Source organism: Biomphalaria glabrata, chromosome 6 (genome assembly GCF_947242115.1).
Source record: "Biomphalaria glabrata chromosome 6, xgBioGlab47.1, whole genome shotgun sequence".
In the NCBI taxonomy this organism is placed as follows: domain Eukaryota; kingdom Metazoa; phylum Mollusca; class Gastropoda; family Planorbidae; genus Biomphalaria; species Biomphalaria glabrata.
In genome coordinates this window covers 13,476,466-13,502,999 of record NC_074716.1, presented here as the reverse complement: position 1 = coordinate 13,502,999, position 26,534 = coordinate 13,476,466, and the positions used below count along the sequence as shown (strand labels likewise).

At 37.7% G+C, this 26,534-nt stretch overlaps 1 protein-coding gene across 9 annotated transcripts in view; it reads right to left on the bottom strand.

Moving 5' to 3' along the window:
- Positions 1-26,534, bottom strand: part of LOC106052128 (cubilin-like) — a 300,170-nt gene that overhangs the window by 149,360 nt on the left and 124,276 nt on the right. For all 9 annotated transcript variants that reach the window (XM_056033924.1, XM_056033928.1, XM_056033926.1 and 6 more), the window contains exon 3: positions 9,711-10,037. The gene's annotated coding sequence lies outside the window, so the exon portion shown is untranslated. The remainder of the gene's footprint in view (positions 1-9,710; positions 10,038-26,534) is intronic.

The window sequence follows — 26,534 nt, the reverse complement described above, 5'->3', positions numbered from 1 at the left end:
TCCTATAGAGCGATTATTTTGATTTCAATCAATAATGAATATTAGATTTTTAATAAAAAAGAATCCGTTGTCCACTATTCCCCCCCCCACTCCCTCGAGGAAACAAATCCTGGTTAAGCGAATATATAAATCCACTAGAATTTATAACATTCTGATTACCGGCCATTGGTTTAGACTTACAAAACGATGCGCAAAATGTTCCGGAACAATTAATTTATTGAACTTTTCAATGATGTTTTAGTCCTCTAGCCAAATTAATTTTTTTTAATACTTAGAAAACTTATAACGGTCAAGAGTTTTTCCCAACGAGCTAGTAATTCTTCTCTCAGAGATATACATCAGCTGGTCACATTTCTAGAAAAATCGTAAAAGCCGTTTTCGCGATCCGTGCCCACCCAGATTTCACCCATGAATGTAAGACCTGAATAGAGGCATTGTAACATCAAAGCAAACCTCAACATTTAAACAAACAAACCTCCACATTTAAATTCTCAAACCTTAACATTGAAAAAAAAAAACACCATTAAAGACTAGCCTGTATCAATGTATCAATGTGTTTAAAACCCTTTAGGAATGGAAGGGCCTTATATGTCCCATTAAAAAGTGACCTGGTCCAATAGTAAGGTCATTTTGACACGTAAGTACAACTGTAGAGAGACTCTAGAATGAGATAGAGAGCGGGTGGGGTGGTGGTATCACGACCCAGGAATTAGATGATTCGATGTGACAGTTCATCTCCTAATTTTTTTTTTTTTCTGACTTCTCATGTCATTAAACTTTAACCGTATCCCGAGTTGTTTCCCTTGGAGTTGGAGTTAATGCTCCTGGAAATCTGTTAAAGTCTTTCAGAAAGAACAAGCAGTGAAATCATCTGTCACCAACAGGCTTGGTCCAGCCAGGATCAGGGATGGAAGATAAAAATCTGATGTAATTTTAGAGCGAACTTTTTTTTTCTTTATTTGTCTTTCTTTTCTTTCAGTAGAACGACCATATTTAAAACTCCAGCCAACCCTCATGGGTACCTGTCTCAAAGGTCTATGTGACACCCCACTCGTTAACCGTTGACCTAGGAAACAGATGACTTTAACATCATCTGACCCATAGATCGCAAGGCCTGAAAGGGAAACTTCACTTTGCTTACTATAAAGATGTATTAACAACAACAACAACAACAACAACAACAACAAAAGCTAGACTAACTCCATAACTTGGAGTTGGATTTATTTTTTTAAAATCTACTACTATTTATTCCCTAGTATTTGCTTCATGGGTGGGTATAAAGTCAAAGTTGGATGTTGGGAATTGGACGGGTATTTGGAAAACAGTTTCAACAATTTTCCTAGAAATTTGACAGTTAATGAACATCTTTGGGAAAAAAAATTACCTAATTGACCATACAGTGAAAACTCTGGTTTGACAGTTATAATTTTTCAAAACATGATCATCTTAAAATTTAATTTGGCTTACGTCTTTTTATTTTGTGCACACGGCTTTAGCGGGAATTCCCGCACTCGACTCCAATGTTGCGTTGTATTCAGTAAGGAGTTAAATACATACATGAACATTGTGGGTCTTACGTAGAAATCATTAGCTGGACTGTTAATACAAGAATTTGATTGGTCAAAGCTCACTTGAAAGACTCTTTGCAATAATAAAACATAACATGAAATATATAAGATAAAAGAATAATGTATATGCATACAAAGTAATGTTGGAAGGAAATAATTTGCACCTAAATGTTTAAGCTCAATACTCCTATTTTGTGTTCTGCATACTAGAGAAGCTTTAGTTTTTGTTTCAATACTTTTTAAAATATTGGTTTAAAAAATGAACAGGAAAACAAAATTGTGGCCAGGTTTTATCTCAACTGCAGATCAATAATAAGCAATCATTGGCTAGGCTTTTGAAATCTCATTAAAAAAAATGCATTTGAAAACATCATCAATTTTAGATTGAATTGAAAGATTTGTTGTTTAGTTTTCAATAGCGCATTGATAAGAAGACAACCTAGCCTTGCATCTGTAAAGAAACTTCAAGTCTAGGGAAATAAAAAAAAGAACATTTCCTTTCTGTACATAGCCTGTTCTGTAACAGCTAAACACATTCTAATTTATATCTCCTGAATGTTGAAGTTCTAAACACATTCTAATTTATATGCCCTGATTGTTGAAGTTCTAAACACATTCTAATTTATATGTCCTGATTGTTGAAAATCTAAACACATTCTAATTTATATGGCCTGAATGTTGAAGTTCTAAGCACATACTAATTTATATCTCCTGAACGTTGAAGTTCTAAACCCATTCTAATTTATATCTCCTGAATGTTGAAATGAATGTTTAGATTACATTATTATTTGAACATACAGTAGAGAAAAATAGATTTTTCACAAAATCGTACGTGTTTGATGTGTATCACATGATTCAGTATGTCACAATGGTTACATGGTATGTGCATTGAAACACATTAGCTCAGAGAATGGCACACGTTTTGCATGATCTTCGCGCTTGACAGCACACAGTATTGACTGACCAGTAGCAGCCCTGGTCACGTTGAAAAGTGTGGTTAGAGTATGCAGAGTTTACTAGACTCAATTGATTGGCATAAACTAAGATAAAAAAATGTAATGATGCAAAGGTGATAGTAAATTACATCAGTGTTGGCAACTATCTGGAAAGATCAATATACTACAGAGATGTGAAATTAGCCATCGCATGGGGTCAGTCAGTCATTATTCCATGTGTATTATTTAATGCGATTGTTCACTATTCAATTATATTTGTAAGCCTTCGGATTATTTATTTTGTTGATCTGAGTTTGAAGGCATTAAACTCAAGACAAATATATTCATTGAATTCAGTGGCGTAGCTAGTGTGGGAGAGGAGGGGGGGGGGGGGGGAAATTTGATAATCCACCCGGTCCCACACTTGATGGGGCCCCCCAAATGAGTGTTTTTTACATTAAATATTAAATATTGCGCAAAATGCGAGGGCCCCCAAAGAGGTCAAGTCCCCGTGCCACCAAATGGTGGATAAGTCCTAGCTACGCCCCTGATCGAATTGTTTCTTCAGTGCATCCTTGTAGTGCGGTGTACGTATTTAAAGGCACCTCCGATTCCGCGTATGTCATATGATTGTGGAGACAATACAAAGCTCTTCCTTCAAAAACACCATCGTGACAATGATTTTTAAAGTTTCGATATTCGTCTTCTGTTGCTACCAAACACTATAAAACAACATCAATATTTGGCCACATATTTAACTAGATAACTGAAAAAAATCTGGCCATGCTGTATAAGAAAAAAAAGACATTCTTGTATATTGCACTTTAATATTCGAAGATGGAATTATATTTTTTTCCTTCTCTGAATTACTAGTGTGAGTTTCAATAGTTTCATTTCTTTATGTTTAAAAGACAACTCAAGATCCATCACACTCACCGGAAGTCAGATTTAAATACGTCTTATGCTTGGACGTGATTCTGGGTACGTAGCGTGACGTCAAGAACCACCCCCTTCCTTCCCCCCCCCCTGCAACTTGCAGGCTGGATTACAGGCTCCAGGCGTTTCTTAAAGATAACAAGTGTGTCCAGAGTGAGACGTGAGTACGGGAGGATGTTTGAGTTGGAAAAAAAGGGGGAGGGCGTGGAACTGAGTGGAAGGAAGCCAAGATGGAAGAGGCCTCCCTTGTAACATATTTGAACCCAAACCTCAGACCTGACCTCCAAGACCAACAAACAATTTGTCTTAAGAGTGCCGGCACGTGCGCATACTATCAAAACATAACAGTGTCCAACTTTGTAGTGGGTGAGGTAGGGCTTTGGGAGAGGGAGGACCTGTGGTTGTAGAGATTGAGCTACCCTAGTGCGCGCCAACACGGACTGCCAGCAAGACCACCAGTGCTATGGCCTAGAGCTACAGCAACTTTGAGGTAGGGAAATGCTCAAGTAGCAAAAATAAACATTCAGTCTGAATGCACTGTTATTTAAAAAAAAATTATTTGACATGTAGATTTGTGAACTTACAACTGTCTAAATTTTGCATTTCATTAGTGGCACATAGCAGCTTGTATTAAGTTAGCAACAGTTATCTTTCAATTGGCGTACTCCCCCTTTGTGTGTTTAATCTATTGATCTTAAAATCTTTCCCAATTTTCAGGTTTATCTCCCTTGTACCTGCATTTGTTGTACCGATATGTTGACGTAGAAACATGCGCTGTCTCCATTTGTAGGAGAGCAAAGAGACGCGCGAGCGATGGAAGCAAGAAACTTGACAATCGGCCACACAGTCAAAACATGACCCAATCAAGCTATCACACTAAGACATCATAACACCATCACAGCACGACGAAATCAAACTATAGCACTATGACATCATCAAGCCATCACAAAACTAAATACCAGCACGCCATCAAAAAGGATAACCTTCAAACATCACAGCACTACATCATCAAACAATGAATCCATTATACCTTCACGTCCCCAGGTTTTTAAACCATCATTATTTGACACCATGAAGCCATCTCAGCATAACACCATCACACCACCCTGCCGATATACCATCATTGTATCACGCCAAGCTGCCATCTCATCACACCATAGCACCATCAAGCCATAGCAGCATCACATATGACATCATCTCACCATTACACTATCAAACTATATTTCAATCTAGTCAAGAGAAATTGAATTTTTTTTTTGGTGTAACAGGAGAGAACACTCTAGACGTTCTATTTTTGATGATCTCTTTAGAGTAGAGGATGCGGGAGAAGCAGAGACAAAAGATGAGGAGAGGAAGAGAAAAGATGAGGAGAGGAAGAGAAAAGATGAGGAGAGGAAGAGAAAAGATGAGGGAGAGAGGAGAGAAAAGATGAGGGAGAGAGGAAGAGAAAAGATGAGAGAGAGAGGAAGAGAAAAGATGAGAGAGAGAGGAAGAGAAAAGATGAGGGAGAGAGGAGAGAAAAGATGAGGGAGAGAGGAAGAGAAAAGATGAGAGAGAGAGGAAGAGAAAAGATGAGGAGAGGAAGAGAAAAGATGAGGGAGAGAGGAGAGAAAAGATGAGAGAGAGAGGAAGAGAAAAGATGAGGGAGAGAGGAAGAGAAAAGATGAGGGAGAGAGGAAGAGAAAAGATGAGAGAGAGAGGAAGAGAAAAGATGAGGGAGAGAGGAGAGAAAAGATGAGGGAGAGAGGAAGAGAAAAGATGAGAGAGAGAGGAAGAGAAAAGATGAGGAGAGGAAGAGAAAAGATGAGGGAGAGAGGAGAGAAAAGATGAGAGAGAGAGGAAGAGAAAAGATGAGAGAGAGAGGAAGAGAAAAGATGAGGGAGAGAGGAAGAGAAAAGATGAGGGAGAGAGGAAGAGAAAAGATGAGGGAGAGAGGAAGAGAAAAGATGAGGGAGAGAGGAAAAGAAAAGATGAGGGAGAGAGGAAGAGAAAAGATGAGGGAGAGAGGAAGAGAAAAGATGAGAGAGAGAGAGGAAGGGAAAGGAGGAGGGAGAGAGGAAGAGAAAAGATGAGGGAGAGAGGAAGGGAAAGGAGGAGGGAGAGAGGAAGAGAAAAGATGAGGGAGAGAGGAAGGGAAAAGATGAGAGAGAGAGGAAGGGAAAAGATGAGGGAGAGAGGAAGGGAAAAGAGGAGGGAGAGAGGAAGGGAAAGGAGGAGGGAGAGAGGAAGAGAAAAGATGAGGAAGAGAGGAAGGGAAAGGAGGAGGGAGAGAGGAAGAGAAAGGATGAGGGAGAGAGGAAGGGAAAGGAGGAGGGAGAGAGGAAGAGAAAAGATGAAAGTGGTCCAACAGCCTTAACATTTTGTGTGTACCCCGTCCAGATCTAGCAATGAATCCAATGCTTCCTAAAGCATGCTCAACGAAGGATGCAGATTTTAATGACCTGAGAAGTAAGATTAGCAACAGCAGTCTATCGTTTATTCTTTGCATATACTAAATCTATGATTGATGGATTGTTTCTAAGAAAGTCCATGTTGGACTTGCCAAAAATATATATGTTGGTATACTTATGATGGTGGCTGATGAGAAATAAAAAAATCAATTTTTATATTATACAATATCTTGTTACATTTATTTTTGAAATACCATAAATTCTTTTCAAATAAAAAAAATAAAAAGTTCTATTTATACGTATTAAAATTACGTACACTAGTATGCAAAACTAACATTTACAATACTTCCTCCAATTGTTGGCTAAAAAGTGTAAGCCTATAGCTATAACATCGGCTTTCCATAACTCAAAGCAAAACAAATAATAATTATTTCCCTTGACCTAGATTTGTAGACTAAATGTGCATAAGCTTTTGAAAATGAAATGTACATTCTAAAAATGTTAACATTGAGATCTAGATTTATAAGTATGTGATTAGAGGACAATCTTTATGGTGCTATACAATTTCACTTCCGGAGGATGTCCATAAATAGCTAGCAACATCCAGAGTGTTGATAAGTTAAGTCATTTAGACTTGTAGAAGGTAAAGGGCTTTACGAGACATTCCGTGCACTTTTCAGAATTAAACAAGGTTACAAAAGACAGTTTGTGTGGAAACACAAACTCAAAATCGGCCCCCGAAGTAAAATGTTTTACATAATTCGGATAATCTTTCAGAGTTGAAGATAGTTTACTTCCTAGTCCAAACCTCCCGCAGGACGACGGGGGATGGAAGCAGGCAGGGTTTGAACATTCGATCGTCGATAAATCCAAACGACAGTCCAGCGCGCAAACCGCACGACCAGTGGTCCACCCAGGTAGGCTTCAATATTTTCAGAAAGAACATCCGAATGAAATTATATCAAAGACAAATGAGAGATAAGAATGGAGAAAGAAGGTTAACAGATCTTGTGTAGTGCCCCAACCGTCCCGCAGATCAAAGGATACGTGAAAGTGAATGTAAAGTTAGATGTGAACCTGGCCTAACTAGTTTGTGGTCTATAGGGCAGATGATGTAAAGTTCATCTGTTTTTGTGGCCTACAGTTAACGAGGGTGTCATGTAGCCAGCACAACGACCAACCGCCTTTGCTTTTCCCCAACTAATGTCAGGTAGCCATTAGAGCTGGGTAGACTCAGAAGTTGAAAATCCCAGTCTTCACCAGGATTCGAACCCGGGACCCTCGGTTCGAACTAAATAAGTTAATTGTTTTGAAAAGGCTCAATCTCATATTCGAATCCTCCCAAAAAAAAAAAAAAAAAAAATTTCCGCTATTTAGAAAAAATGTTCACGAAAATGATGTTTATAAGATTACTATTCGTCTTAAATTAGGTCTAACATATAATGCATACTAATTAGCTTTTTCTTATAAAAAACTGCTTGCATAATTGATTTTAAAAATTAGAATTTTCGCGTTCAGGAAAAAAAAAAGTAGCCGTTGCATCAATGGTCTAAAATATTGTGAAGTCGGATTTTCAATATCTCTTCTAGTTTACGAGATCTAAACGGGACGGACGGACAGACGGACAGACATTTCGCACAAAACTAATAGCGTCTTTTCCCCTTTCGATGGCCGCTAAAAATGAAATTTCTAAGCTCTTTGAATATAGAATAGAGTATTTATATATGTCATGTAGCGTCGTTGAATCGAAAATTTATTGTGAAAATCCACAATTTTAAATTAATAAATGCCAAACAATAATAGCAGCACCACCATCTGCCACCAGTGGTTGTTCTATAACCGTACAGATGTTGTCTTTCTAGGAGTCACTCTAAGTATTTATTTCACGCAAAATACAAAAAAAAACAGAATTTTTGTTTATGAATGCTGTCAAAAGTACATCAAATCGTGTGGATCTGAAAGATTGGCTCGTGATTGTATCACCGGCATTGCAGCAGATCAAACGATCATTGTCACAATCATTGCGCAAGACTTTCTACTAACTCTATGAATGTTGCCGACAACATGGCGTGTCCCCGCGGGCTGGCCAGGGAATAATTACTGCGGCCAATAATTGGCATTCATCGGTCGGCTTTAATTCTTTAGAGGATAGATGGCTGTGGGTCTAATAGCCTACTCGAGTTGCCGGCCCTGTCTGTCTTGGTTTACAGCGAGGTTAATTCTCTTGTTTTGTTTTGCTTTATTTTTTCCTCCCCCCTTGTTTTTCAAAGTCATTCTCAAGAGGGATTAGTCCAATCATTGATCTTTTCAGCCCCGTCTTGATGCTCTGAACTCATTGGCAGACATTTGACGGAATTTCTTTTACTTCTAGTAGGACACAAAAATTATTTTTAAAAAAAGATCGGGGGGGGGGGGCAAAGGGAAGGGGGGTCTATAAAGAAGCTCATAATACTATTTGAGTTAATGCTTGCATGTTTAAATGTAATTTAGCACAAGGCATATTTCGTTATGTAGAAAACGCGCTGCATTCTCAATGAATGCACAGAAATTAGAAATATCTTCAATTAAAAAAATTTGTTCTTTAAAAATTAAAAAAAAACACAACTGCAGACTAATTCAGATGTTGTTGATATAGATATAGTTTAAATAGCCAGCACATGCTTGAATTGTATGCTATATATTTGTTTTTCACAATCTTTAAAATAGATCTCTACGTTTAATGGGTGAATACAATGATAATGTCCCGAGAAAAAAATTGAAAAGTTTTTTCCATCAGGATTATTTGAGACTCATAGAAAGACCCTTGCCGAAGACAGGCGCAGACGACGAAAAGGCAACTCAAGTGGACCCCCCCCCCCTTTTCGCAAACAACGGATTTGTCTACAATAGAAGTGGCAAAATATGCAACTGCAAAATGGAAGCGTGGTCGATAGGCTAAGTGCGCTAGAACTTGGCTTGGCTTGGCTACCTATGAAGGGGGCTCGAGGTTCGACACCTAACTCGGGCAGAGTTGTGTTTACTGAGCGCCTAAAGGCAGCACGGAAAACCAACTCCTAGATACCCCCCCCCCAAAATGGTCCACAAATGAGATTGGACCAAAGCGCTCTGAGCATGCTATAAGCATGAAAGTAGCGCTATATAATAACAAAAGCCATAAAAGCCATAACTGTGAAATACTGTACTCATCTTTAATCTTCAGAATCGAAGACATTGCTTATATCTATTTGTATCTGCTACGCCACTCTTGGAACTGCATTTCGCCATTTTGTATCATTTCTAAATTTAGATATCTATTTATAGTTCAAAAAAAGTATCACACAAGAATGCTGCAAGGTGCTTGCTGTGTGTGAAAGTAAAAGTGAAACGGAATCTCTGGAAGAAAACAAAATGGCAGCGAGCTGGAGACTGACAAAGGGAAAGGGATAAAGAGAGATACTGAAAGTAAAAGCTAATAACAATAGGTTAAAAAGAGAGAGGGGGGGGAGAGGATTGGTGGAAACAAAAAGGTATTGTGAACAAAATGAGAGAGAGGCGAGAGACAGAACCCAAACATCAGACATAACCCGACCCTAAATAAGGCGTGCAGTTGCGATAGAGTCAGTATTTGTATCCGCCATGTTCCTTCCTTGCGGAAATAAATGTAGACGAAGCGATATACCCAATGAAATATTATATCAAATATTCTAAACACAACTTTCAGTCTAACTGCATTGTAAGTATAACGTACACCATTGGCTAAGAATGAACCAATCACAATGATAGGTCAAAGTTTAAAGTGATAAGCACGAGACTGATCAATAGCCACAGGTTCTCAAGGTTAGGGTTATCGTTCCTTGACATTGAGTATTTCTATAAATATTTTTTTTTTCATGTTTACTCACCTTAAGTGGAGTCCGTACAGCTGTCAAAGGCCTGAGTTATCTACAGGACCTCACTCACGGCTACAAGGTTGACGCTGAGGGCATCGTGTCCGTGTAACAGCTAAATCCTAAACGCTTAGTCACGTTGGTGATCCACTCAGCGTAAAAGTAATGTCCATTCGGCTCTGTTGGTCAGCAGATGTCTGGAACGCGTGGAGTTGACCTGGTCTGTTATGGACATCAGAATATATCCAGTAAAGTAACACGAGTGGCTGGAGGTTACACTGACCCAGAATGATGGAAGACTACAACTTGATCAAATACTCAGCAGACGGTGGGGGATCAAATCTGGAAAAAAAAAAGGCTATGATAAGCGTGTTATCTAAAGCAACATCAAATAGTGGACATTAGAGGATATGCAATAATGTAACGAGCGATTGACAACAAATTCATGAGATACCGGACATTATGCTCAAATGTAAGTATGTGTTGCTAAGAGGCTTAGAGCTCCACAGGTCTCAAATTCCAATCACGACTTTACGGTGCTTGTTAAGATGCTAGATTCAGCGCAAAAACCTCCCAGAAACCCTCTCCCTCACACTGGTCAACAAACGGAGCATAGCGAACTGACCATGCTAGAAGCATGAAAGATCTTGTTGGACTTGGACACAAGGAGACGAACATCCGAATGGAAATAAAAGTTTTACTGACAACGTGTATTTGTTTATAAAGGTCATCTGAGTTGTGAGTACTCTATAGAACTGGTGTATTCAATGTTTAGCAATTCCAAATTGTCTTACAAGTTTCAGATCGGGTGCCTGGAAGATCAGATCCCACGAATGATGTCGCTGGACGACGCGATGACAGATAGTTTTGAGAAGTAATTCTCAAGAGAGAGATGAATGGGAATGTGTTGAAGCAGGATAGGGTCCTCTATGTTGCGCCTCTGGGATGGATAGAAAGGTGAATTAATGGATGGATGGATAGATGAATGCACGGATGGTCTGTGAACATTGTTGTCACTTTCTTTTATTGAGTCTACCTTATTTCTCTCTCTTTCTCTCTTGTTCTCTCTCATTGGCTCTCTCTTGTCCTCTCTCCCTCTCTCGCTCTTGCACTGTTCATTGTCTCGTCCTCTAGGACTCGGTCTATTCTTCACTCCTTATCATACAATTGAGTTGACTTTATCAATATTGTTACGATTCTCTATCAACCCTTGACAAAACAATGTGGCCAAATCAAGAACCAGACAACTTGGACTCTGATATAACAAGACACTTTAATGAGTGTAATAAATAATGAAGAGAAATCAAATACTTTACAAATGGGCAGAAGTCAATGTCTGAATAGAACAGATAGACACAACTTGTTCCTCTCTCAGTCCGCCAGACTTGACCCAACCTTGTTTTTATCGAAACAACACATAGTTCATAGTCAGATAACCACAAACACCGTTGACCTACACGGCGAATGTTTACATGCGTCCCTTTTTAAGTACACATACCTGTGTCGCATGAGTCGGTTGACTACACAGAGGCTACACTGACCAGCACCACAGTTCAGTCACAACAATATAATATCAGACAGACGTCACAAATGAACAAATTTTATTCGTTTCTTGTTCAATCTAAACTTGTTCTAAAAATGTAGATTGAATTTAAAAAAAAGATCTTTATGCAATTAATTATTATAATAGAAAAACAGTTTACGATGGGATTGTGTGGACATACATCAGTAGAAGTTTACAACTACCGAGTTCATGTAGACATTTTATTAGTTCGGTAAACATTACTTTAAGAAAACAAACTGAAGTACTCAAAACTTTCTAGAATTCAATATGTCCCGGCTTGAGCGGCCTTCGGTCACTTAGACCCAGGAGCGAAGATAACCAAAAGAACGACATCCTGATTCATGGTTGAAATGGTCTCAACCACAGAGGAAACTTCAGACTTAAGGGGTCACTGCTTCAACCCTGACCGCTGGAAAAAAAAAACCCTCACTGGGCCAGGAGCTTCAACCCCTCAAGGACTTTATCTCAGGTGTTTTTTATATTAGAATAAGGAAAAACAAATGTAAGTAGTGAATAATTAAGTCAACATTCTTTTTAAAAAACACTCAACCTGTAAAGATGTGAACTTTCTGCTGCCTCAAAACTCTTTCAAATATGTCTGCTGCTTCCCAACGTTTAAAATGTTAATAGCTGACATTTAATGAGGTCAAAAAAGTGCTATGACGTATTATGTAGCCGTTCTCCCACCCCCCCCCCCTTTTTAAAAAAAACTTTTTTTCCCATCATGTTTCCATAAGCTGTTACCACAGCAACCAAACAGGGCCGGATTTAAGCAATCGGAGACCCTCGGCAGATATTTTGTGGATGTCACTTGCATATATATATATAACTAGCCTGGCATTACCCGCGGCCTGCGGGTCTAAGTTTGTGTTTACTAATGTAGTGGATTGGATTTAGATGTATGTTAAACTTAGCTAATGATCCTTTCGCGTTATTTCTCTTTCGCTACGAAAATAAAATTAGTTTTGCGAAAATGGGCTTACCCGAAGCCGATACATTCATCTATATTATAAAGTAGAATGTGTGGAGTATGTATGTATGTATGTATGTATGTATGTTACTTATAGACATCAAAACCGCTTGACCAATCTTGATAAAACTAGGCAGGAATGTTCCTTGGGTACCAACTTAGACCTTAGTGAATGTATTGTAGCCCTAAAACAAATGTAAGACCCTCAAAAAAAATAAAGTTGTCCGACTCTATTACAGCTATAGTATTTTATGGATCTAGGCCATGTCTACAATGTTGACATAAGAAAAGATAGAAAGGATTTAGACCTAGATCTAATTTTAAGAAATACACTTTGCGCAGATAGTTTTTTACTTTGACACATGAAAATACAAAAGAAGATCCATTGATTTCATTATATAATAAAATTAATCTTCAATTTTGTGTTTCAAAAGCATTTTTTACATTAATTAGTTCCTTATATCTGTGATTACAGATTTCCTGACGAACATTCATTCATTAGACAATACCGTAATGAATCGCGTACTAAAAATTAATTCGTTTAATTGTTTACTTTATAATCCCATCCCTAGATCTAAAACTCTAATTCAACTCTAAGATGATAAAACTTCTCTTCGCACAGATATCTTTATACTTTAACACATAAACATATTAATTAAAGTCCATTCATTTCATATTTTGATCAAATAAACATTCAAATTTGGTTTTCTAAAGCTACATTCGTTTACGAAAGCTGCGAAGCCGAGTTGAGATAGGCCTAGATCTATATTCATTCATGAATCGCGTACTAAAAATTATTTCGTTTAATTGTTCACTTTATAATCCCATTTATTTAACAAAGCTATCGCTCTTTTCGTTTTTAATAGATAAGAATGTATCGACTTCGGGTAAACCATTTTCGCAAAACTAATTTTATTTTCGTAGCGAAAGAGAAATAACGTGAAAGGATCATTAGCTACGTTTAACATACATCTAAATCCAATCCACTAGATTATTCAAAAGCAAATGTTTTAATTTTAAAAAATGGATTTAAGCCTATTAGCTATTTTGATTTGATAGCTTCATTCACACTATTTTTACATTGACACATTCGCTTTACTTATTACATTATTATTTCGTTTAATTGTTTACAAAACACTCTCAGTGACTATATCGACAGTAATGCGCAAATAAAGACCCGCGGGTCGCGGGTAACATATGTCTAGTATCTATTAAAAACGAAAAGAGCGATATCTTTGTTAAATGAATGGGATTATAAAGTAAACGATTAGTACGCGATTCATGAATGAATATAGATCTAGGCCTATCTCAACTCGGCTTCGCAGCTTTTGTAAACGAATGTAGTCTCCTAAAAATAATGCTTTAGAAAACCAAATTTGAATGTTTATTTGATCAAAATATGAAATGAATGGACTATAATTAGTATGTTCATGTGTTAAAGTATAAAACTATCTGTGCGAAGAGAAGTTTTATCATCTTAGTGTTGAATTAGAGTTTTAGATCTAGGGATGGGATTATAAAGTAAACAATTAAACGAATTAATTTTTAGTACGCGATTCATTACGGTATTGTCTAATGAAAGAATGTTCGCCAGGAAATCTGTAGTCACAGATATAACGAACTAACTAATGCAAAAAATGCTTTTGAAACACAAAATTGAAGGTTAATTTTATTATATAATGAAATCAATGGATCTTCTTTTGTATTTTCATGTGTCAAAGTAAAAAACTATCTGCGCAAAGTGTATTTCTTAAAATTAGATCTAGGTCTAAATCCTTTCGATCTTTTCTCATGTCAATATTGTAGACATGGCCTAGATCCATAAAATACTACAGCTGTAATAGAGTCGGACAACTTTATTTTTTTTTAGGGTCTTAAGTTTGTTTTAGGGCTACAATACATACACTACGGTCTAAGTTGGTACCCAAGGAACATTCCTGCCAAGTTTTATCAAGATTGGTCAAGCGGTTTTGATGTCTATAAGTAACATACATACACCTCACATTCTACTTTATAGTATAGATATATAAATATACTAGACATATGTTACCCGCGACCCGCGGGTCTTTATTTGCGCATTACTGTCGATATAGTCACTGAGAGTGTTTTGTAAACAATTAAACGAAATAATAATGTAATAAGTAAAGCGAATGTGTCAATGTAAAAATAGTGTGAATGAAGCTATGAAATCAAAATAGCTAATAGGCTTAAATCCTTTTTTTCAACTTAAAACATTTGCTTTTAGCCCTACATATATTTGATTAAAATTTGAGATGGATAGACTTAATTTTGTATGTTCATGTGTATAAAGTAGATCTTGAGGTAGATATAGATCTAGATCTAGACTAATCTAGAGTTAAAAATTGGCTTTTATAGAGTTCATTCTGTGCTACGCATGCGTGAACTTTTTTGCATGAATGAATATAGGCCTATCTCAACACCGCTACGCAGCTTTAGCGAACAGCGAACGAATGTATTAAAAATGCGTTAGAAAAACAAATTTGAATGTTAATTTGATTAAAATATGAAATGAATGGACAGTAATTAGTATGTTTATGTGTTAAAGCATAAAACTATATTTGCGAAAAGAAGTTTTATCATCTTAGAGTTCAATAAGAGTTTTAGACCTAGGCCTAGGAATAGACTCAGTAGAGAGATGTGTTAATGTGTAACCATTTGGTAATAGTAATGTCTAATGAAAGAATGTTCGCCAGAAAATCTGTATTCACAGATATAAGGTACTAATTTATGTAAAAAATGCTTCTGAATAATGTAGTGGATTGGATTTAGATGTATGTTAAACGTAGCTAATGATCTTTTCACGTTACTTCTCTTTCGCTACGAAAATAAAATTAGTTTTGCGAAAATGGGTTTACCCGAAGTCGATACATTCTTATCTATTAAATAGGAAAAGAGCGATAGCTTTGTTATATGAATGGGATTATAAAGTGAACAATTAAACGAAATAATATTTAGGCCTATCTCAACTCGGCTTCGCAGCTTACGTAAATGAATGTAGCTTTAGAAAACCAAATTTGAATGTTTATTTGATAAAAATATGAAGTGAATGGACTTTAATTAATATGTTTATGTGTTAAAGTATAAAACTATCTGTGCGAAGAGAAGTTTTATCATCTTAGTGTTGAATTAGAGTTTTAGATCTAGGAATGGGATTATAAAGTAACAATTAAACGAAATAATATTTAGTAAGCGATTCATGAATGAATATAGATCTAGGCCTTTAACTCGGCTTCGCAGCTTTCGTAAACGAATGTAGCTTTAGAAAACCAAATTTGAATGTTTATTTGATCAAAATATGAAATGAATGGACTTTAATTAATATGTTTATGTGTTAAAGTATAAAACTACCTGCGCGAAGAGAAGTTTTATCATCTTAGAGTTGAATTAGAGTTTTAGATCTAGGGATGGGATTATAAAGTAAACAATTAAACGAATTAATATTTAGTACGCGATTCATTGCGGTATTGTCTAATGAAAGAATGTTCGTCAGGAAATCTGTAATCACAGATATAAGGAACTAATTAATGTAAAAAATGCTTTTGAAACACAAAATTGAAGGTTAATTTTATTATATAATGAAATCAATGGATCTTCTTTTGTATTTTCATGTGTCAAAGTAAAAAATTATCTGCGCAAAGTGTATTTCTTAAAATTAGATCTAGGTCTAAATCCTTTCTATCTTTTCTCATGTCAACATTGTAGACATGGCCTAGATCCATAAAATACTATAGCTGTAATAGAGTCGGACAACTTTATTTTTTTTGAGGGTCTTAAGTTTGTTTTAGAGCTACAATACATACACTACGGTCTAAGTTTGTACCCAAGGAACATTCCTGCCTAGTTTTATCAAGATTGGTCAAGCGGTTTTGATGTCTATAAGTAACATACATCCATACATACATACATACACCACACATTCTACTTTATAATATAGATGACAAATCTGAGGTTCTGGTTCATTCCTTTTAAATTTGCGATTCATATTTTTAGAAGTTTGGTTATTTTTGTGGAGGTCCCTTTTGAGTGTCATCGTCTGCTGCACTGCCGTAAGTCCGGTCCTGCAACCGGTTCACGTGCAGTGCCGTTAAAATAGATTGATATTATATATTAAAATAAGCAATACATTTTAGAATACGTATCAAATCGAGACAGAGCACAATTTTGGGAGAGATAGATTTCAAAAGTACTTCCTAAACAAACATAAAAAAACATTGACAGGCGATTAAAAAAACCGACTTCAGAATTATGCTGAAACAAATCTACCATTTCCTATCTTTCATTCAGAAACATGCCCGACACAGATATTTAAAATATGAAAAACAGTTTTAGGGGAGGAAGAGGAGGGAGATGAAATTTTGTACATGCATGAAAAAAAAATTACATTTTTCAAAACAGAATTCTGGAGATCACCAGCGCGATGTTTTCAAACTTTGACGTCATCCAAGATGGAGGAACATGTTCTAATGACAAAGAATTGTATTGATTATTTCATTGCAGTAATGAAGAGATTTACTGAAGTAGAAGCAGGGTGAACAGAGCCGTTCCTTGAAAAGAAACATAGTCAGTGTGGAGGAACAACATGGGTCAGTGTGGAGAAACCACAACATGGGTCAGTGTGGAGAAACCACAACATGGGTCAGTGTGGAGAAACCACAACATGGGTCAGTGTAGAGAAACCACAACATGGGTCAGTGTGGAGGAACCATAACATGGGTCAGTGTAGAGAAACCACAACATGGGTCAGTGTGGAGGAACCACAACATGGGTCAGTGTGGAGGAACCACGACATGGGTCAGTGTGGAGAAACCACAACATGGGTCAGTGTGGAGGAACCACAACACGGGTCAGTGTGGAGGAACCACAACATGGGTCAGTGTGGAGGAACCACAACACGGGTCAGTGTGGAGGAACCACAACATGGGTCAGTGTAGAGAAACCACAACATGGGTCAGTGTGGAGGAACCACAACATGGGTCAGTGTGGAGGAACCACGACATGGGTCAGTGTGGAGAAACCACAACATGGGTCAGTGTGGAGGAACCACAACACGGGTCAGTGTGGAGGAACCACAACATGGGTCAGTGTGGAGGAACCACAACACGGGTCAGTGTGGAGGAACCACAACATGGGTCAGTGTGGAGGAACCACAACATGGGTCAGTGTGGAGGAACCACAACATGGGTCAGTGTGGAGAAACCACAACATGGGTCAGTGTGGAGGAACCACAACATGGGTCAGTGTGGAGAAACCACAACATGGGTCAGTGTGGAGGAACCACAACATGGGTCAGTGTGGAGGAACCACAACACGGGTCAGTGTGGAGGAACCACAACACGGGTCAGTGTGGAGGAACCACAACATGGGTCAGTGTAGAGAAACCACAACATGGGTCAGTGTGGAGGAACCATAACATGGGTCAGTGTAGAGAAACCACAACATGGGTCAGTGTGGAGGAACCACAACATGGGTCAGTGTGGAGGAACCACAACATGGGTCAGTGTGGAGGAACCACAACATGGGTCAGTGTGGAGGAACCACAACATGGGTCAGTGTGGAGAAACCACAACATGGGTCAGTGTGGAGGAACCACAACATGGGTCAGTGTGGAGAAACCACAACATGGGTCAGTGTGGAGGAACCACAACATGGGTCAGTGTAGAGAAACCACAACATGGGTCAGTGTGGAGGAACCATAACATGGGTCAGTGTAGAGAAACCACAACATGGGTCAGTGTGGAGGAACCACAACATGGGTCAGTGTGGAGGAACCACGACATGGGTCAGTGTGGAGAAACCACAACATGGGTCAGTGTGGAGGAACCACAACACGGGTCAGTGTGGAGGAACCACAACATGGGTCAGTGTGGAGGAACCACAACACGGGTCAGTGTGGAGGAACCACAACATGGGTCAGTGTGGAGGAACCACAACATGGGTCAGTGTGGAGGAACCACAACATGGGTCAGTGTGGAGGAACCACAACATGGGTCAGTGTGGAGGAACCACAACATGGGTCAGTGTGGAGAAACCACAACATGGGTCAGTGTGGAGGAACCACAACATGGGTCAGTGTGGAGAAACCACAACATGGGTCAGTGTGGAGGAACCACAACATGGGTCAGTGTGGAGGAACCACAACACGGGTCAGTGTGGAGGAACCACAACATGGGTCAGTGTGGAGGAACCACAACATGGGTCAGTGTGGAGAAACCACAACATGGGTCAGTGTGGAGGAACCACAACATGGGTCAGTGTGGAGGAACCACAACATGGGTCAGTGTGGAGGAACCATAACATGGGTCAGTGTGGAGAAACCACAACATGGGTCAGTGTGGAGGAACCACAACATGGGTCAGTGTGGAGAAACCACAACATGGGTCAGTGTGGAGAAACCACAACATGAGTCAGTGTGGAAGAACCACATCATGGGCTTGAATTCGTAAAGACATGTCTATGCAGCATGAAAAGCTCTCTTACCTACACAATATGAAGGAACCTCTTATGTAAGAAGGAACCTACACAATATGAAGGAAAGTCTTGTGGGGTGGAACCAATACATTTTTAAGAAATAAGGAGGAACAATTTCAGGCCAATGCCTACTTACCATGACGTTGAATCAGTACAGTACAATACTGAGAACCCAAGTACAAGCATCAATACTCTAGTCCTACAAGTTATGTTCTACATAAAAACCCACCTCAATTCTTACGAAACTTTACCTTTCCACCTGCTCGTGTATAGACGACATTGGAAAACAAATCCTACATCTGTAATTACGACAATTAACCATCTGCTTCGAGAGTAGGAAAAGTGCTCTAAAAAAAGTGCTAAAATCTGCACTACTCATTATTTTCTCATTTCTCACGCCTAATATTCGGATATTGTCGGTAAGAGGAGTAAAACATTACTTCCGGAACATCACGGCTGTTGTAATTCGCATTTGCAAGGTAATGGACCCGGATTTGCTGGATAATCACGTCACAAAACTTCATTATGTAATTGAACAATTAGCAGACATGTATTATTATTTTGGAATATAAAAACAAAGTTAGCCTTCATTCTAATTAATGCGACAGTCGTAGACGGAGTCTATTTATTCAGCGAGAAAACGAATCCTTAAATTGTATAGTGTACTTCAACAGCACTGACCCTTATTTAGACAAGAAAAATAAAAGAAAATACTTTAAAAAAAAAAAAAAAAAAAAAGCTTATACGAAACGTAATTATATCAATTAGTTTGCATCAGTCATATAATAAAATTTGTAATAGATCTATTCTAACAACAATAAATCTTTGCGATTATAAAAAGTGAAGTTCCCCTTTCAGACCTTGTGGTCTATAGGGCAGATGGTGTAAAGGTCATCTGTTTCTGTGGCCTACGGTTAACGAGGGTATCATGTAGCCAGCACAGTGACCAACCGCCTTCACTTTTCCCCAACTAATGTCAGGTACCCATTAGAGCTGGGTGGACTCAGAGGCAGTGGCGTAGCTAGGGTGGCGGGAGGAGGGGGAGAATGTGTAAATCCCCCTCCCCCCCCATGGATCTTTGGGTGCCCCCAAATGAGTGGGTTTTTTTTTTGCATTAAATATTAAATATTAAACAAAATGCAGGAGGCCACCAAAGAGATCAAGCCCCCGGTCCCACAAATGATGGAAAATTCCTAGCTACGCTCCTGCTCCGAGGCGCCCTAAGAGTTCCACTCTTTACTAGAATACGAACCCGGTTCAGAAGCCGAGCGATTTATCACTCAGCCACAGCGCCTCCGACACACACACATGTAACATAATCAAGCTTTCTAATTCCTTCTTGAACTGAGAACATTCCATTGACCTTTAATACGTTCCTGTTTCAATTTCATTTCTTCTCTTTCCTTGTCGTCTGCTCACACCAGGGGAAGTATTTCACAATACCACGTGGTCATTAAATCGTTTGTAAACTCGCGTCTCTAGTTTGTTTTTTCTTCCTTTCACTTGGACTCTCCTTGTTTATTTCTTTCCTACTCTACATGACAATGTTATAATCGATTTTTAAATTAAACCCAAGTTTAACTCTCCTGAAAATACCCATAAAAAACTGAAAAACGTTCCTTACGACTAAGCTGCTCATGTTTCGTTAGGGATTTACATTTCTTGGCTCGTTAAATACAATGACATCACAAGATCGTCGGGTGATCTCTTCGCAGACGATCAAATCCGATCAAACTATCAAGAAATTATTGTTGTCATGGAAACGGTACAAAAAAAAAAGGTTGATCTTAAGAGTATAGTGAAACATGAACTTTTGAGTTCCATGATATATTATAGTGTTTCCCAGACAGTTTGCTTAAAGGAACAATTTGCACGTTCTGAGTATTTAACGGAACACTTTGCACATTCTGAGTATTTAACGGAACACTTTGCACATTCTGAGTATTTAACGGAACACTTTGCACATTCTGAGTATTTAACGGAACACTTTGCTTATTTTTAGAGAGATTAATTCTGGTGGTGGCTATAAATATTCCAGTAGTTTTTGTGAAATACCTATTCAGGCCTTTCGGAACACTAGGGTTCCGTGGAACACAGTTTGGGATACACTGGTTTATTGGATTACATCTGCTAGGTAACATATGTTATATACTGTTATACTTACTGTGGAAGTGCGTGTTCCTATTGGATAAACAGATTCTGATGTAACCACAAGCAAGATAATAAGGTTATCAACAGAGGTGAACGAGAGGTGAAAAAAGTTAAGGTGAACGTGGAAGCCAGAGACTGGGAGACACAACGACATGCTGGTGTTGTAGTTTTGAAATGAGTTGTACTTTGTTTTAATTGGTCGACATCTTGTCCTTCTACAGACATCTATATCGAAGTTGTATCTATGTCGTCCATATGCTCATTAAAAATAATATAAAATCTGTTCAAGTTTTAATCAAGTCCAGTATTAATTGAAACAAGACTTTGATTAGACTACCTGCCTACATCTATATTGATTTTCATTGTCCTTCTGACTTGAGACGGCAAACAAGCAAAATATTTTTAAACAAAGCAGTTTAAAAAAGACAACACTAATATAAGGAAAAAAATCACATAATAACTGTCATATCTCTCAATACTGCAAGATTTACCTCCATTATTCTATATAAAAATTAATTAATTAATTGCCACTTAAAAATTAACCAACTGGCCAATTTTGTTTTTATTGATTCATGTGTTGTCTTCGACAATGAATTATTGTGAGAATTTTAAACTTGATCCGAGAATGTGAAGTTGGAGAAATAACGTGCACACAATGTGTACCAGACAGTGTGAGTCGATATAAGCCAGTGATTCCCAAACTGTGTTCCGCGGAATCCTAGTGTTCCGCTAGGCCCGAGTTTTCCACGAACTACTGGAATAATTAACTAGTAGGCCACCACGTGAATTAATCTCTCTAAAAAAAATAAGCAAAGTGTTTCGATAAATACACAGAATGTGCGAAGTGTTCCATTAAGGAAATAGTTTGGGAAACACTGATGTAAGCTTTGTAAACATATATATCTTTATATCTGTCTATATTTATATTGTGTGCCATATTCCGATGTGTGACGTCCGTATTGGGCTAACATGATTTATTGGATGATAACTAATGGTACAATCAGTTTAAATGAAATAACTCGCGATTGATTGCGAGTGTACCTGATAGTGCGAGGATGTGTGTGTGCGTGTGTGTGTATGTCTTTAGATGTGAGTACACGTAGTTATTTGCGCCTGTACTTAGTTGACCTCCGGAAGTTATACCTTCTTTAATTAAAAACAGAAACTGATGATTCCGTTCCGCCCCGGGGGCGTCCACATTTAACGAGGAGGTCCATGCTATGATAATTAGCCCTCGCGAGTTGCGCCTTCGCGGAGCAGCTACTTGCACACCAGATGGCAGCACACCTGAACATAAACATTTTTTCTTTGCAAGTTTTCTTTCTAGCAGCATTCCTAGGGAAAAGCAGCCATTGTTTTTGGTCTGTCCGTCTTTCCGTGTTTCATGTTTAGGATTTAAAAGTAGCAGCTAAAGGCGCTATTTAATAATAAATCTTATATTATCTTATACTATATTATATATACAGACGTCACTTCAAAAAAGAAGATGATTACGTCCTACGCGTCATGCATTTAGTCATTCATGTTAACCAATGACATAAATTCTGCCAAGTCACTGGTTTTCCTGGCTGGCTCAGGCAACCCATTTCATCCTCTAATAGCACTAGGGAAGAAGGAGCATTTGTACGAATTTGTCCTAGCCTATACAGAAACACATTGGACAACCAGATGTCTACTAGATCTCTTTATAACTTGTAAGAAACATCTAGATCTACATCAGAAATTTGCGTCACGTGATTGCAGTCTGTTTAAAAAAAAAAGAAGACATGTTTAGATGTTTTTAGATGTTTTTTTAAGCTGGCTACAAATGTTGGCGCTAAACTGCTTGTGTTGGAAGAGCAAGGATAAGACTGAATAATGTATGCTGAAACAAACATTGATTTTGTCTGGGTCAGGGATGTAGACTGCTTCAACAAAACACTTACAATTAGATAACAAATCAATGAGCAAGTTTTAGAACATTTTGTTCTCTTCAAAGTATATACGTTGTACATGCATATATATATAATAGAAACACGTGTAACAAAGGGATTCACCACACAGATGGAACACACAGATTGAACACACAGATTGAACAAACAGGTTAAGCACACAGATTGAACACACTGATTGAACACACAAATTGAACACATAGATTGAGCACACAGATTGTACGCACAGATTAAACACAGATTAGGCACACAGATTGAACACACAAATTGGACACACAAATTGAACACACATATTGAACACACATATTGAACACACAGATTAAACACACAGAATAAGCACACATATTGAACACACACATTGAACACACGGATTGAACACACAGATTTAACACATAGATTTGACACACAGATTTAACACACAGATTTAACACAAAGATTTAACACAGATTGAACACAGATTGAACACAGATTTATTACACAGATTGAACACAGATTGAACACAGATTGAACACAGATTGAACACAGATTTATTACACAGATTGAACACAGATTTAACACACAGATTTAACACAAATTGAACACACAAATTAAACACACAGATTGAACATAAAATACTTGAAAAACTTGTTGAACATTCCAATTAACACAAACACACTTAAAACATCTTTAACAAGGTTACAAAGACAGTTTATGTGGAAACACAAACTCAAAACCGGCCCCCAAAGTGGTCCATCTAGTCTTCACCAGGATTCAAACACGGGACTTCCGGTTCCAAGTGCTTTACCCCTCAGCCACCGCATCTCCATATATTCATTTAGCGTACACTTATATTTTTACCTTATCCATACATTTAAAATTAATAACATGTTACATGTAATAAAGAGCAACTGAAAAAGATTTATTCTTGTTACAAAATGAGATAAATTGGCAACACGAAAAAAAAAAATCTTGACCTACTTTATGATCTAAATGTGTACAAATGACTTGACAAGACTTTCCCGTCGCAAATAAAAATTAAAATCTCCATTCTCATTTTCATACAAACTAGACATAGATCTAGCTAGATCTAGACCTAGTTTTAGATCTAAATCTGTTGTCACGTACGCTTTTTCTATATTTAGCCCAAGGGTTGTCGGCAAGATTTCAGCTAGCTCGGGGGATTCCAAGCATGCAGCAACCTTCTGTTTTGGAATACATGTGATTGGTTAGAAATATTAATTATTGTACGATAATCTGTATTTTATTGGTCAATTGATTAACCAAGCGACAAAAAGATATTAGTCACATGGTAAACGCCCAAAGGTCTGAAAGATTCGAGATATTACCGCCAGTCTCGTGTTGGAAAAGAAAGATGACATGATCATATTATTGTGTAGATCATTTAACTTAGTAGAAATATACATATTCTGTTTTATTCAATCACAATATATCATTGTAATTATTGTGAATAGCTTTTCCAAGTTTTGAATTAAAGTATTTGTATTTGACGAGGAGAAGTTTCTTCATTAAATATAATAATAATATACTTAGATTGTCTTATCGACTAGCAACTTCTAGATGATCCTCTTATCAACTGGCAACTTCTAGATGATCATCTTATCAACTAGCAACTTCTAGATAATCATCTTATCAACTGACGAATTCTAGATCCTCGGCAATCACGATCATTGATTGTGCAGTTTACATCAAGTACATATTCAACGTGACATCCAGCATCATTGATGATCGTGACATCTATTATTATTATAGCTTTTATATAGCGCTACTTTCATGCCTATAGCATGCTCAGAGCGCTTTTGGTCCAATCTCAGTTGTGGACCGGAGGGGGGTATCTAGGAGTTGGTTTTCCGTGCTGCCTTTAGGCGCTCAGTAAACACAACTCTGCCCGAGTCGGGTGTCGAACCTCGAGCCCCCTTCTAGGTAGCCAAGCCAAGTTCAACCCTCTCGTCCACGCTTCCCATCTAAGTCTAAGAAATAGATATAGATCTAGAATCTACTATATCTAGACTAGAACTCGTATGAATTTACACGTTTAATCTTCAAACTACTAGACCTAGGCCAATGTTATGATCATGAATAGAAGGCCTTTTGTTGCCGGGTAAAGGTGTACTATGCTGTTCGTATCTGATTCATTTCTTAATGTGATACTATTGTTTACATAATAAATAAATCTGAACACTAAGTTGTCAGAAGATAAGTTTTGCCTTATTTTGTTCAAATTATCAATACATTTATACATGAAGCTTGAGTTATTAATGAAGAAGTCCATGACCTTTTAAAAAAAAGTTAGCTTCTCTGAATTTTTTTTATTGAAAGTGGTGTAATTTTTTGAAAAATCTGCTTGCATATATAATTTTAAAAATTAGATGGTTCTTTTTCGGAAAAGAAAAAAGGAGCCTTTACATCAGAACTTTGAATGATCTAAAATATCATGATGTCCGATTTTAATTTTCTCTTCAAGTTTCTGAGATCTAAACGGGACGGACAGACGGACAGACAGGCCACACAAAACTATTAGCGTCTTTTTCCTTTTCGGGGGGCACTAAAAACACATATAGCACTTAAAAAGACTTATTTAAAAGATATATTTCACAAAAATACTATAAAAACCTATTTAACATACACATTAAAAAAAAAAATCCACTAAAATCACATATGTAATGCCCATTTATTATACACATTTCTCACACTCATGGTAGCACATGGCTCGTACACAGTTCAACTACATTAAACAACAGACTTTTAAAAACGGAAGATTTATATTAATTCATCCCAGCTCTAACCTCTGTTAGGATGGCGGAAGTGACGTGGGGGTGAATGATTTTGTTATTATTTCCATTGACTTGGCACACATTAGAACATCAACAACCTAGAGAAAGACTGCTCTTCCTCACCTCGACATCTACCATAGACAGTAGACTAAGTAGGAAAGACATATACATGGGAAACTCAAGAATTTAAAAAAATGTAAAAATCTTTGCGAAACAAGAAAAAAAAAGGCGGGAGGGGGGGGAGGGAAGAGTGGGAGGGAAATGCAAGGGTATAAAATTAAATTTAAATTTTTCCTACAATATCTCGCAAGCACATAGTGACAAAACCAGTAAGGTTCTCCCAAAAGGGGTACTTAAGCCTTGGCTGGTTACCAATTTAGGAGAAGAACTCTGAATCCAAGGCTTGCGCCTATAGAAAAACTAGGAAAAGCTTCGGGACTCGGATAGATCAGGAGCTAATGCTTACACTCTGGAAGAAGCTGCCATACTCGCTGTTCACAAATATGGAATAGGAGTCTTTTAGACACATTAAATGCGTTGATTGTGTGAAGTTGTTGTTTGATGGACATCAGTTCGACCATAGCTAATGCCCAGGCATTCATCTCATTTGTATGAGATCGTCAATAGTTGCTTAGCGACTAAACGAGACCATAGGGAAAAAATCATAGCACATTCTGAAACAACATAGCACTATTGAAATAACATAACGCATCCAGGAACAACATAGCACATTTGAAATAATTTAGCACATTTAAAACAGCATAGCACATTCTGAAACAACATAGCACATTTGAAATAACATATTTTCATTTGAAACAACATAGCACATCTGAAACAACATAACACATTTGAAATAACATGGCGTATTTTGTAACACCAGATCACATTTTACAACAAATTACATTTTGAACCGAGCAGGTTTAATGTATAACAAACCAGCCTTGATAAACTAACATCATCTTC